The 14,973-nt window shown below is 47.6% G+C and overlaps 1 protein-coding gene; it reads right to left on the reverse strand.

Moving 5' to 3' along the window:
• LOC144142628 (catalase-like) overlaps positions 1-14,973 on the reverse strand; it is an 87,533-nt gene that overhangs the window by 35,027 nt on the left and 37,533 nt on the right.

Here is a 14,973-nt window from a genome sequence, read left to right on the forward strand (position 1 = left end):
TTATTTGCAGTAGGTTTAAGGGGTCGGGGTGGCCGCAGGCTCCAGCCTGGCGGCGACTAGCGTAGCCCTGTCCACGAGGGAGAGTTGTGTCCCTAGGTTAGAGCTACCCAGCGCCCCCTCCCACTGCTCGTCGGAGGAAATTAGAGGGAAAGGGTCTTTAGGGCAGCCCCACATGGATGGGGTACAGTGGAGCGTGTGCCACAGGCAGGACAATTGGGGGAAGGGTAAAGGGACGGGTGGATGTCGTGAAGTACCGCTCGGCAAAGGAGAGTGTGAGTCTGGAGGAGTCGCCATGTGCGTTCCTTTGCATCGGAGAGCTGGGAATGGGCAGGGGGGTATTTGCGGCGGGCGAGGCGGTAATGACTGACAATGTCGTGGTAAGTTGACAGCCTGTCCCTGGCAGATCTGGCCCCATGGTAGGGAACGAGGCCGGGGAGTCACCGTTTTCAAAATGGTATTCAAAGCGAGCATTGTGGAAAAAAATACAGAGACATGACGCACAGCGTCCACACACGTGGTCAACAACGTGCATTATATTACGCGATTTTTCCTCCTCCATTAAACTTACGTCCACTTGAAGACGTTAAGACGTGACCATATTAGGCATTTGGTTATGCTGAGTGAAACGCATTTTTAGACAAGGTGATTCATGTCGGGATTTGAAAATGGGATATATAAAAATGACACACGTAATGCCACAAGACAGACACAAACTCACAACTGCTTAATTTTACCGAGAAATCCTCCCTAAATACTCTTGACATCCGTAGAAACGTATTTTAAATAGATTAGCAACACACTATGGGCAACGACTACCCAAAAATGGCATTTATTTTCGAAAAGGTACGGGAAAAATTCGATGACACAGGTGCTCGCGGGTGTAAAATACGTCTCCGGTAATGTATGGGCGATAGCGCACAGGCCGTGTGTAGTGTAATTGTTTTTGTTTGTTTCTTCTTTCTATAAGGACACAGCGCAATTTTGCAAGGGTGTGGAAAATGCACGGGTTTGTACAGGTCTTGTCGCTTCTTACCTGTTTTGTGTACTTAACTTTTATCCTTTAAATAATCCCCACGCCACCTTCAAAAAGAACCCTTTGACGTCCCCGAAACGGCAGACGATTGCGCTCATCAATAAGAAAAGTGCGATGTGTCAAGTAACGTTTATAACACGTTTCACACTGAAGCGGTGACCACGGCGAAGATGTTTGATGGAAATAAACCAGCGCATTACCCCACAACGGCCGCTGATTATTGCGTTTCTAGAGGAAATTCGCAAGCACAGGCAACTATGTCATTGCTCACTGCCAAAAAAGTAGCCAAATTGGTTGTTTTATCGTGTGCAGGATGCGTCTCGCGCCGCGCGCAACGTGAACGAGCAGACGACGCGAAAGCGCCATCGACACAAAGAGCGGTTCATCGCGCCGCCGCCAGGGGCCGACTGCATTCGATCTCGGGGCGAATACCCTGTGAAACACCTAATCACGAAAAGTAAATCAAACTCGGGTGATTACAAAGACATCCTGGTGGCCAATTCTAGAATGACTTTTTTCAAGATACCTAAGTTACATTGAGAGCTACAGAGCGGTGACTAGAAAGTTGATTTTGCCGCAGCACACCTTGTCGACGCACGCAGTAGTAGTAGTAGTACAAACTTTCACTAAAAATAAAGGGGCGAATGAGAAGGCGGTGTCTTCTATTCGTCTTCCTCTCCTCTTCCGGAGTCGTCAGCCAGAAGTCCTTGGATTCTGGAGGCGGCATCGGACAGTCGGACGACCCGAAGTTGCACTTCCATGTTCGGGAAGGAAGGTTCTCCGACTTCTCCATATTCGTTACACTAATTAAACGAAATTTCTCTTAACATTTGCTGTGCTCTTTGATTCTGTCTTGCGGGGAGTACGACCATAACATGTAGTAGAAGTCCACCTGACCCGCGCATAGCTTACAATCTCCCGAGTATATGTCGGCGTTCTGGTCCTTTTTTTTCGATCCTAGCCTAAAGCTTCTTTTAACAGGGGATCTCACTACACGAGCAGTCGCCACAACCGTAACGCCGTGTTGCCTCTAAAGGCAGAGCAAAACACTGCTCTCGCGGTTCAGGACGCTAACCACTCACTCCAAATAGCGCTTACTTTTCGAAGGAGTTTGACATCCAGCTCAATGCAGCCGTACGGCAACAAAGGAAAGCTGTACAGCTTTTTCAGAAACTTCGCAGTTTGTAATCATCCCCATCTGGCGTAGCAAGCACTGCCGCTAGCACAGCTGACCTCTCGAGCCCACATTAGAGTTATCTCTCTCTCTCTCTCTCTCTCTCTCTCTCTCTCTCTCTCTCTCTCTCTCTCTCTCTCTCTCTCTCTCTCTCTCTCTTCGCAGTTGAAAAAAAATTCGTCCTGGGCCAGGACGAATTTTTCAACTGCGAAGTTTCTGAGAAAGCTGTACAGCTTTTCTTTGTAGCCTTACGGCTCCATTGAGGTGAATATCAAACTTTTCTTTGCAGAAAGTTACTCCTCCTTGGGGATTTGGCCTAAATCTGGTCGATGAAAGGTTACTTTGCGTGACGATTATTCGGGGTGAAAGGAGGGTCAGCGAACGCTCCTCACCTTGTGCTTCTTCGCGTAGTGTTTGAGTTGATCCGACGCCCAGTCGAGGCCCGAGGCGTTCCTGTGATGGCATGAAGAGAGATCAGGGCGAAGACGTTTCGAGGTTGTAGCAGCCGCCGCAAATCCGAGGGAAAGCGCGAGACAGGCGACGATGGCCCGCATCACGAACGTCGCGGACCAGCGAGTTTGACGAGAATGAGAAACGTTTTCGGACGCGTATTCGCCAGCTGCAGGCTCGGACTATATTGATGCTCCGCCGAAGCTGTCAGAACGACTGGCGCCCCCGCGCTTTTTTTTTGTTCTTCTGTGTGTTCGCGCCTGAATTGCGCTGCGCCCCCTTTTAAAACTCGCAACCTCGTCACCTCGTCTCCGCGCATGCACATAGACAGACACGTTGTATCATTCGCGGATACCGCCGCCGACGTCAGCGCGGGCTACTTCTTTGCGTCGTTCGCACCGCGCATGCGCCTTGCACTGCGCTGGTTTGGCGTTTAGTGAACGTCAGACGAGAGGACGTTATTTCAGCAAAATAGCGCGAGTACGCGAGGCGGCTTGCGTATTTTTGATTACAACATGGCGGAAAGTAGTCGACGAAGGAGGTTAAAAAAATGTTTTTAGCTTCCTGGATCGCGACGACCCTTCACGGCTCCATCCGACTTCTGTGGACCGTAATTTGCCTCTTATGGACCCAGTTCGTGCCCCCCCACCTTTTTTTTCGTATACGTTGCGTGCACGGTTATAGCGTCGCCCTCGCGAAGCGCTCTATCGCAGTGACATCGCTGACTGTCATAACCAGGCTTTGCAGCCAGGCCAGCGGGGGTGGCGTCAGAACAGCACACGACGGAAGGGCACGCGACAGAAGAGCACCGACATAACAGCACGGCGTCAAAGGGCACGCGACACAACAGCACGCGACAGAACAGCACGGCGTCAAAACCGCACGCGACGGAAGAGGACATCGACAAAACAGCACAGCGTCAAAACAGCACAGTGACAGAAGGGCACCGTTTTATGTAACGCCTAACTGGGCAATTCTTTAGATTTTAACACGTATACAAACATTATAGAGGGCGCAAAATGCTCTGTGTGAGTTTCTCTTCACATTCCGTTGCTCTTTCTCGGAAAACATGTTCCGGCTTTTAATATTACAATATGTAGGATGTTTGAAATGAACGCGGCAAGAGCCAGTGCCATCATTTGGTAAAGCTATTCAAATACCCAGAGAAAACGCACTTTTATTGAGCCAAAAAATTCAAAAAGAAAAGGCGGAAGGTTGGCTGGTATAAAACTCAAAATAGCTTTTGATTTCTTATCAACATCATGGTTTATAGAAACGATCACTTACACTTACCATTTTTGAAGTAGCCCTTCAATTTTTGGGCATAATACCAGAGTATAATATTAATAAAATTAAAATAATAATAATAATAATAATAATAATATAATAATAATAAGCTATTTCCTTAAGACCCCCTTACAAAACTTTTTGAAGTCTGCTCATTAGAGTTCTTTAGATTATATTCAATTGAAGTTCCGATTGAATGTAGAGGTGCCGCGATCTGTGGAGCCTCTCTTCCACCTTATGCGACTCTGCCTTGCATACACATTTTTTCTTGTTTAAAAAATAGCGTAGCTTGCACTGCAGGAAAAAAGCAGAGTTGGCGGCCTCCTCCCTTCGTTGGAGACCAGGCTGTTGCATCTCACATTTATTTGCAAACTTCCCCATGAAATATCTCCAAGACTGGCAGGCCCGGATCGTTTCCTCCGTAGCCTCTCGGACAACGTTAGCCCGCGTTAGAACTGGCGGCCGGGTCTAAAGTCAGCGCCCCCGCTACGAACCCAAACGAAATGCGGTGCGCCCGGAATGCGATGAGAGCTCACTCAGTATCCATAACGCGAGGAACCTAGGTTCGATACCGATCGCGGGCAAAAGCGCCTAGGGGCTGGGGCTGTTGGCGCCTCCTGTCGTGGTCGTCGTCGTCGTCGTAATCGTCGTTGTAATCGTCGTCTCACGTAGTCACGGTGCTAAAACACCGGGAAAGTCGCTTACGTCTCGCGCTAGAACTTAAAGGAGCCATGAAGAGAAAACACAAGTTTGGTTCATTCGAAAGATTCGTTTTTGCCCACTGAGATGAATCCGTTGGGGGGTCACAGGTGTACAGCTTTGCTGAAAAAAAAAATCACGCCATATCCACGGAATGAATGATGATAAGTGGGGCGAAGCTCGAGAGGGGGAGATCATCGGTAACCGTAACTCTCCCGTGAAAGTTCGCCCATTACATTATTAAGAAAGACGTAAGACTGTGTGCGTACATTGTACAAATCAACTTTTATTTTGTTCTTGTTCGTTTGTTGTTGTTGTTGTAGGGTTCGTGAGGCTGCAAGCAAGCGTTCGTATCGGCAGGCAAACCCCGATGCAGTGAGAGCTCGCGAGGCGGCTGCAAAACGCATCAAGCGAGCTCAGCCCGAAGCTGCCGACGCGCGGTTTAAGCGCGACTTTCTAAACGAGATGTTTCGGCCTCTCTTTCGCGCACGGCGGGATCCTGTCGGCGAGCGCGCGCTGCCGCCGCCCTGCGCGCCCTCCGCTCCGCAGCCTTGTCAACAACCACCTCCTCCATCCGGTGACTCGTTGCGAAAGAGGAAGCGCGTCAACAGCGATTGCCTTTTATAGTGTCAGTCACGTGCGAGTGACGTCATCATGACGTCACTCACACCAGCGCCACCTGCGAGTGAGTCATCGAACTAGGCGGTCACGTAGCGCCACCTGCGAGTGAGTCATCGAACTAGGCGGTCACGTACCACGAGACACAAGGGATAGACAGACCCACGGCTTTAGGAGCTTCGCCCCTAAAATCTCGTGTCTTTGAAGCGCGAAGCGTTCTAGCGCGAGGCATTGGAAAGCGAGGGCTCCGGGGCTCTTGTAGTAGGCGTTTTTGTCCACGGGGATGAATCTTTCTAGTGCGAGGCGGTGGAAAACGAGTGTTCCGGTGTTTTATCACCGTGACTACAACGACAACAATGAAAAGGAGGCTCAGAAAGCTCGAGCCCCTCAGGGGCTCCGCCCTTGAAAAAAACATCTAGCAAATACACGCAACCTAGTACGATGAAGTAATGACTGATGATTGGCTTAACATACAGGAGAGCGATACCGAATAAAACCGAATCAGATCATTGGCTACAACCTACCATAAATGACATTCAGTGTAGCAGGTTGCAAACTAAACGGTATATATTCAGACACTGCGGGACACAATGTAGTTATTCAATTGAATGCAAATTTTTCTTGCACAGCTGATATTCAAGGCGAGACCCTTCAACCGTGCACATAAAACTATAGCGGTTGCTTCAAACGAGTAAGCCTACAATCAGTTAACGCGCTGAAATAAACTGCAACCCCATAAATGGCTTTTTAGCGGGCGACGTTGGCTAGAAGAAGGATTCTGTCGAGACGTTTCGTTGAATTTAATCGTACACATCTAGAGAAGCGTCTTTTGCGTGCATGAGCAAAAGATAAGCGATGTTGTTGTATTATCTTACTGCGTTTAAAGTTGGTATTTCGACAGCAATCTCGTGTTTTTATTTTGTTGTACACTGTAGCTACCAATGCCGCTCATTTATTTCTTTCAAAAGAAATTTACACGTACGAAGGGCTTAGCTTTTTCGGCTTCTGCGGGGTAGTTGCATGCGTTTTCTCAGCGTGGCAAAAATGTGTTCCTTGTTTAAATTGCTGCCTTTGAAATGCTCTATGTAAACACGGCTCCAGGAAACGAAAAAAAAAAATCAAAGCCCTTGTCATTTAACGAGGAAGATGGCTGAAACACGAAGCTTTGTGGAGTTAAAATGAAGAAAGTGGGCGCTTCCGATTCATTTCTTTGAATTCGATAAATTCAGATGTTAGAGCGGCTCGGAGTATAATTAGTTGGAGCCGCACGCAATTCTCAACTCAAATTCTCAGAATTCTCAATTCACAAAAGATGTTCTTGCTCGCAATTCAGCGTTATTTTAGGTCAGCGGATGGTTATGCGGCCTTTCCAAAAATGTATATTACTTTGTGGAATATGAGCATAAATATTTAAAGCTTTCAGACAATCTGATTGTTTTTTATTTCTTTTTTTCTAGGTACCTAATTTATAGAACAAATCAGCGAGAGTATCATCGCGTTTTCTTTTCACTGGTTTCTTGTGACGACTTATTGCCGTAATTTTTTCAGGAACGCTTTGAGCAACCTACGACAACAGCTGAGTGATATAGCGCCACGGCCTGCATAATTCAAGCGAGTGCGTGTTGAAAAATCGTTTAAAGGGAACGCTAATCAATGAAAAAGGATGGACGAGTGATCCTCCTGAAATATTCGCAGAAGACATCGCTTCAAAAAACACGCGCATATATAATTTCAATATTTCTAATCATGTTTCAAATGTTATTTCCCGGCATTTTCTATTTCAGTCTTCGTTAATTTTAGATATATATAAGATGCACACTTTTTATTTGGTTAAGTAATTTTTGTAAGTTTGTTCGTTCTATTCTTGGGCGTTGAAAACTTCATTGGACCAACTTCCTCCAGCCAGAAGGCTACCCTTGTCAACGAAATGCACGTTCGAAAAAATTCAATAATGTATTAGGTATCACATTCGATATTCGCAGCCACTTTTCATTCTTTAAAGAATTTGCGTTTGATTCGGTCCGAGCATTCACCCATATCATCGTTTCCGGAAACACGAAGAAAACTATAGCCACCGACTGCGCTAAATGGTGCCTCCTGCGTGGCCCCCCGCAAGCTGTCAATTATTTACTACATGTTGTTGTTGCGTTCTTAAGAGCGGTCCTTAAAAAATCTTAATTGCTGCTACCGAAAGTACGCCAACCAACAGCAGCGGTAAGGTCTCTCTGACGAAACACGAATTAAAAGAGAACAACCGGAGTCTAAGACCACACCAAAGGAGAAATGATTTTGTAAACAAAATTGTACATACAAATTTGCAGAATTTGTAAAAAAGAAAGTTTACTTCTGCCGACCCAACGACCACGAATAGCAATTATGGTTTAACCAGTATCAATTAGTTTTTCTGTCTGCCTGTGTGTCTGTCTCTGTGTGTGTGTGTGCCTCGTGTGTGTGTCTGTGTGTGTGTGTGTGTGTGTGTGTCTGTGTGTCCGTGTCTGTGTGTCTTTCTGTGTGTCTGTCTCTGTGCGTGTCTGTCTCATAGTCAGTCAGTCTGCCTGTAACAGCAACTTTTCTTTGATACATCTTTTTTCAGGAGCTTTGAAGTGTTCCTGCTGCCACTTCGCAGGTCCTTCCTGCACGGCATATTCTGACTTCAAGGGGAAATGTTTACACTCCACAAACTGACAAGCGCATATTCCGTGCTCTCGCACATTGCCTGCCGTCAGATCTTCACTTTCGGTGCCAGTGTTATTAGTCTCGTCTGTGTTGTGCAACCAAAGAATAAAAAAATTCCTCGGGGTACTCAAGTCTGCCTACGTACTTTGAAGACGAAAGCCTAGTTTACTGTTACTTCGTCTTTGCATTTCTTTCTTCACTCTCTCCTCTTTGCTTTAGCGCAAGTTTCTTCGATAGTCTTCTTTTCTGCTACGCCGCATATGCGTCTCCTTCTCTTATTTCGTTTCTTCGTCTTACGGCCCAAAATACGTCGGCAAGCAGACTGGCACTCGCCACAGCCTCCCTAGAATGGGGGTTCTGCGCAGCTGGTGTGCGCATGTTCCACTCACGTGCCTTCACTTTCATGAAAATTCTCCGCATTTCCCCGAGGGGAAGAATGTGAAAGTGCGAATGCACGAGTTGAATTTGCGCGGTTCGGTAATGTTCGCGAAAGAGAGATCACACACACACACACAACTACAAAGAAAGAAAGATGCATTTATTCACAGACACCTATTTGTGTTGTCGTTGTACTTGATTGCTAGAGCGGATCTCAGCTTTGAAATTTCGTGTAAGTACTCCTTTAAGCAGGTGCATTAGCCCTTCTCACGCCCGATTCTTGGTCAATCCCCCACGTGGGTATGTGCCATGTCAGCGGCCAGGCTGCGCGCGCCCATCTCCACGTGCGCGGACATCGCCGGGGGGGGGGGGGGGGGGGGTTGTGGTTCGCGACGGGAAAATGAAAGGAAATTCACTGGGGATATTTTGAGCTCGGCAGGGAGCTCACCTGCATACAACCCAGTGCAGGGGAAGGGAAGTAGAGGGGGAGTGATAGGATAAAGTAGAAAGAGAGAGAGAGAGAGAGAGAGAGAGAGAGAGAGAGAGAGAGAGAGAGAGAGAGAGAGAGAGAGAGAGAGAGAGAGAGAGAGAGAGAGAGAGAGAGAGAGAGAGAGAAAGGTATAAAGAGAGCTGTCAGCCCTAGAACGCTGTCAGTCCGGGCACACCAGTCAATCACTGCACTCCGGGCTACAGCCGCTGCGTGAGGCCGGTCATCTTCAGGAAGTGAAGAAGATAAGTGAACACTTCCCGTTGGGTTGCCGCAGGTCCCTTCGGGAACAGAAGGTCCTCCATGTCGGCGCTAGGAAGGCCTCGACGCTGGAGCGCTCGGTGCTCCGAGGATGTTTTATCTGAAGGTTTTCATTGGTCTCACCCCTGTTATTCAACTGTCTCAACCCTTTTGCGGTTTCATCCCTTGACTGGAGCTAGCACGTTTGATAACCATTGCAAATGCTTCAAAGAGATCCATTGATATTTTTTTCCAGGGCTTTCGTACAAAACATGCACCTACTGAGTTAGTGTTTGGCTTTGGCTTTGTCTGCACCTATGCATTTGTAAGGAACGTGAGCAAAATGCAATCCCAGGTGTTGCCCAATGTTTAGCGACACTTCCGTCGCTTGTGCTTTCATTGCTTGTACATTTGTAAGGCTTGGTATTACGCACTGGAACTTAAACTCTTGAAATGCCACAGCTCCGAAATCGATGCACTGTCTGCCCACTACTAATTTTTGTCTTAAATTTGATTAGAAAAGGAAAAATCAAGCGTGGAAGGAGGTAAAAAGCAAAGCGGGAGGTTACGTTCCAGCAATGCAATGCAGAGTAGCAAGATGAATAGAGGGAGGGTTGTCCTATATCATGGGGTAAATAAAGGCCAACTGCACTGAAATTTCACCTCGACCAAATTTTTTTTTTAATGTGTAGTAAGTACCACCAAATCAGCTGGGACACGAGTGGTAGCCCCGTGAAACGCCTCGTTGATCAGTCAGAAGCGTTTAAAAAAGCTCCGCCGGAGACCCCGCTGCACCTGCCAATGAATCACGTAACAGCCATGACGCACCTGTGGCGCTCCGGGCGACGGGGGCTTCTTCCTCTGGCCAGCCACGCAACTGGAGGACCGGTCGAGCTCTGCTGCGAACGCTTCGCCCATTTGCTGCCCCGCGCGCACGTGGAGCTTGCGCGCAGGCTCGCTTCCGAGCTGCTGACGGTCTGGCCACTCACTCACCGACTGCAGCGTCATTTTAATGGCCGCGCTTTCCTCGATTTTGGTTTCAAAATCGCCGATTTTTAAATGCAGAGCATTTCAGTAACTCACGATGTCACCTGCGTTGACGTCCGTAGTCGTAGTCCGCATCGCTCCCCCTACACTATATAAAAAAATAATACTTACCGGCGCCAGGTTTCGACCCCACGACTCTGCGGGCGGAACGCAAGGTACATGGTGCTCTACCCACTGCGCCACAAAGCCTACACAGAATGGAACGTTACGAACGCGCCTTATATCCTTGACTCATTCAACCGTCGGCCACAAGTGCGCCCTCTCCCCCGCGTCCTCCTCGCCTTCTCTCCGCTCGCAACACCCTCTCTCGCCGCGTTCGGTTCGGGCGCACAACAGGTGGGGACGTGCGCAACACCCTCTCTCGCCGCGTTGGGTTCGCGCTGAGCAACAGTCGGTTCGCGCGCAAGAACAGGTGGGGGCGCTCGCATCGCGCTCTCTCGCCGCGGTCGGTTCGCGCTTAAACCACATATGTCGTTCGCGCGCGCTCCGGTCGCTAACATCTGTGGCATGATCGTGACGTCAACATCACGCGTTCGTGTGGTGGCGCGATTTCGGCGCTATAACACTCTCTCGCGAGGGGCATTGGATTGGATTTGATTAGATTGGCTTGGATTGGCTTGGGTTGGATTGGATTGCTTTGGATTGGATTAAAGTGGATTGTGTGGGATTGTGTTGCGTCATAGCCGCGCCACGTTGCGTCATAGCCGCTCCACGTTGCGTCATAGCCGCGGCAGGGGGTTCACGGCAAGTTTCACGTTTCACCATTGACTTCATCGACAATGTCTACGCTGGAAAACAACAATTACAACAACAACAACTAATACGTAATCCATACGACTTGCAGGTGCGCCCCCCGCGGAAATGCTCTGCATTTGATCGTGCCCCTCGCGAGGGGGATGTTTCTTTTTGAACAGCGCGATGGCCATTGGGCACTGTTTTAAGCAAGGCTGTTTATAACTTCCAAAGCCATCACACAAACCTTGCAGAAAAATAAAGGGAAGATAAACTGCTGTTTCATTCCTTCGAAATGCATTTAGCTATTCCAAACCTTTGCGACTGACGGCACTTCTCAGAAATTCCAGCACTGGAAACAAAATATGCAATGCAATTGGACCTCGAGTCCAGGCCTAGTCAGTTTCCCTGATGCCACTTGGTTTAGCGATGGCAACATACGTAGCATAAGGTTAGCAGGCATAATAAAAAGCTGTGCGCTTGTGTATTTCTGGCAATGTAGAAAAAATACGTGGTCATGTCGCGAGGCCACACACTTCCGGCTTTCGTCATGGCGGGGTTCAAAATAGAGCAATTATACAGTTCCGATATTTCTGACCACTTGTGCTGTCCACGCACGTATTTCAGCTGTTGTATTTCGCATCTTGCTTTTTTTTCAGCAGAATATACGAAAATAGAATTTTCAAGAGGGGTTATAACTCTTAAAAGAATTCCTTTTAATTTATAAGTAAACTCAGTGAAAGTTGCCAGCCTTGCTCCTTTTTCCACACTGATTTCAAATAGGCCATTATTTGTTGAGTTGGTCAATCAGTTCACGAGATAATTAGAGATGATTATTCATCTTTAGAGGAACAATAGACAAATCAGTGTTGGTCACACAACTGTAATTCTTATATTTTCCAATACTTTGAACCCTGGGAGTGCTATTAGAGAATCTGTTTTTTGATGCACTGCTGAGAACTAATTCTACAGATTATTAAACCTTGGTGGCACCAGTGGCACGGAACCATTTCGAATTCCCATTTAAAACACCGAAAATTTAATTACCTGCAAAAGTAATTCCAAGCGGTGCATCAAAAACCGATTCTCTTATTGCACTCACATGGGTTCATAATTAAAAATATAAAGATTACAGTTTTGTGACTGACACTGTTCTGTTTATTGTTCCACCAAAACCGGCTATTTATCTCTAAGTATCTTGGGAACTGATTGACCAACTAAAAAAATAATGGCATATTTGAAATTAGCGGGGAAAAAGCAGCAAGACTGGCAAGTTTCGCTGAGTTTACTTAGTAATTAAAAGAAATGGTTATAAGAGCTATGTCCCCCCTAATGGACATTAAGCAAGTAACTGCTAGGATATGCTTCGATTTGGTCTTCCCACATTTGGGGGGCGATGAGGGGGGTGTATGGACAGGATTATTTTGTCCTTACCCCAGGATTTGAACCAAGGAGGAAAGGTGACGGCTCCCAGCACAAAATCCCAATAGAAGTATTGGAACTGTTTCTGCTGTACTCGGGTATAGCTTAAAGGGGCCATGCAAACAAAATAAAAGTCATTTTTATTCGAAATATTTTGTGTTTTTTAGAGCCCCCAGCGCTTGACCGTCATCAAACGATGCCGTATTCACTGAGCAATTACTCAATTTAGGTTAGAATTTTGATTCTCCAACCAAATCGTATGTTTCAACGGCGTCTCCCATGAAGTCACAAGGGCGGGTATCCAAACGAACTTCCAGTGTGTCATGAGGCTCTGCAGTCTTGCTTACTGTCAGTCCTCCTAGATGGCACTACCCTACTCATCCATGGACCGTTGTCCGCCGTTGCTTCGTTTTTGACCGTATTTGCACCTGGCTTGTTTTTGTTACGGTAGAAAGTAATCATTTCATGAAACATAGGGTATGCTCGACAAACAGGGTCTCTTCAGACAACGTTGCTTGCACCAATCAGCCAGTGTTGTGTAAGACAACTGCAAAGCGGCGGACTGTTGTGCAGATAAAACAAGCATAGTGGGCCCACTGTTGCGGAAAAGGAAGAAGACCGCTTGCCAATGTACAGATCATCATCATAAGCTAGTAAAGAAGAAGATTAAAGAGGTGATCTTAGCAGAGCCATGGCGCGGGATCTAGTTCCTCAATATTTTTGGTGCCGTGAAACCCGGGAGGAACGGCCTGGTGGACACGAGATGATGGCGCACAGCGACTTTGAGGCACGCGAGGCCCGGGAAACCGTTTGATGTCTTGATCCCGTGGGCCTTGCCCTCGAACGGCGCCCCCCCATGGCTGGCTGCTCGACGCACCGCACCGACCACTTGGAACCCGGAAGTGTCCAGCAGCAGCACCGTATCCAGAACACCCTCCCTGTGGACATTCAGCCTACTGAGCACAGGGAGGCCGTGAGTGAACTGAAAGTGCTAAGATAACCGAACTCGTCAGAACAACAGACAACCTTGTAGAATCACCAACTCCGAGAATTAGTACGCTTAAAATCCTCCTCGAATCACCTACAGAAGTGCTGGAAAACATAAATAATCTTGACAGACAGATACGAGACCTCCTAGATATTGAGGATTACGAAAAGGATTACGAAGAATCTGACAAGTACTTATATATGATTTTCAGTGCGAAGTGGCTGCTTAATGACAAGATATCCAAGATGAGCTTGAACCGGCAAGAGATAACCACGCAGCATGTAGCGAACAACAACCTTTCACGGAGACCTTCGGCAATCGCTCAAGTCCCACCCGTAGTAACATCATTGAGCTCGTTGGTCACCTCTACAGCTGCCCGAAATAAGGTGTCTGAGTGCGCAGACACATTACTCATAACGACTACGACAAAGGCGGAAACCATTCCACTGCCAGAAGTTGACTTGAGCGCCTCCACAAATGCTACGCTGGGGTCATGGAAGGACTGTGTACAGAGTGAAGAACTCTTAATACAAGATTCTGAGTACGTTCCCTGTCATCTGAAGCCCGTTGTTTCAATGCATCTGATTGGGAACAGTGGGGCCGTGAACACCGACATGAACCGGCGCAAGAGGCAAAAACTTCGGGACATGCCTAGAAAACAGAAAAGGACTGCCAAACTAAAGACGAGACGCAGAGTTTGTGGAGATTCGCCAAAACTACGAACCTATTCTGTCAGGTGGAGTGGAACTAGTTCTTCCACATTTTCAAGGCGTGTTCAGACAAAGGAGGTTCGGTCGACGCAAGTGCAATCCCGACCAAGACGATGTGAGAGACGACACGAGACAGCCAGAATATTCATCCCTGCAACACAACAGAGTGCTGATGTACGTTCATCGCCGATCTTAACGAAGACCGTCATTAGAAAGCAGCATCGGACGTCAAAGCACCGATGGAAAATTAAGCTCCTGACGAACGGTGACCGAACGGCTAGGCGGATTCAATCAGGCTGCTGAACTGTCTATAGTTTTATTTTTCTGGCATGTTTTTTATCCAATCGTCCTCTTTATCCGTAGATGCATCACTGTTGCGAGCGGGAGGATGTTGCGGGAAAGGAAGAAGACCGCTTGCCAATGTACAGATCATTATCATAAGCTAGTAAAGAAGAAGATTAAAGAGGTGTTCTCAGCAGAGCCATGGCGCGGGATCTAGTTCCTGAATATTTTTGCAAAAATATGTAGACAAGGGACAAGCCGCCGAGACCCCTCCGATGCTTACTTTAATCCTGTGAACTCATGATGATGATTATGGGGCACGAGAGAGGCATTGCTACTTCTTTTACAACATCCTCCCCCCGCGCGACAATGAATGAGCAGAGTTCGCAGCCAAAAATTGTTTAGTCCATGGAGAGTTCCTTTCAAGTGCGTGTAAGCCAAAAAAGTCCGACACCTCACGCCTTCCATCTCCACCGGTGATACCGATGTCTTGGCGTTGGTGGACCCACGAACCGAGCACCTGCGGCCTCTAGAGGCAGTCTTGTGAGGAGACTAGCTGAACTTCTTTTGTCCATCTTGGCAGCAGGTATTACTTGCTGTTTCCACCTCATATCATTTTGCCTAGTGGAAGCCGTGTACATGTGGGACATGTTCGAAGAAGGCTTTCCTTTCCAGGTGATTATGCGCGTTGAATTCCTGGGGGCTAATTCAGCTCTGTGCCTTGACATGTGGCGCACTGTACGCTCTTTC

The sequence above is a fragment of the Haemaphysalis longicornis genome, unplaced genomic scaffold (genome assembly GCF_048455015.1).
Source record: "Haemaphysalis longicornis isolate Haplotype H1 unplaced genomic scaffold, Haemaphysalis longicornis Haplotype H1 scaffold_6, whole genome shotgun sequence".
Taxonomy (NCBI): domain Eukaryota; kingdom Metazoa; phylum Arthropoda; class Arachnida; order Ixodida; family Ixodidae; genus Haemaphysalis; species Haemaphysalis longicornis.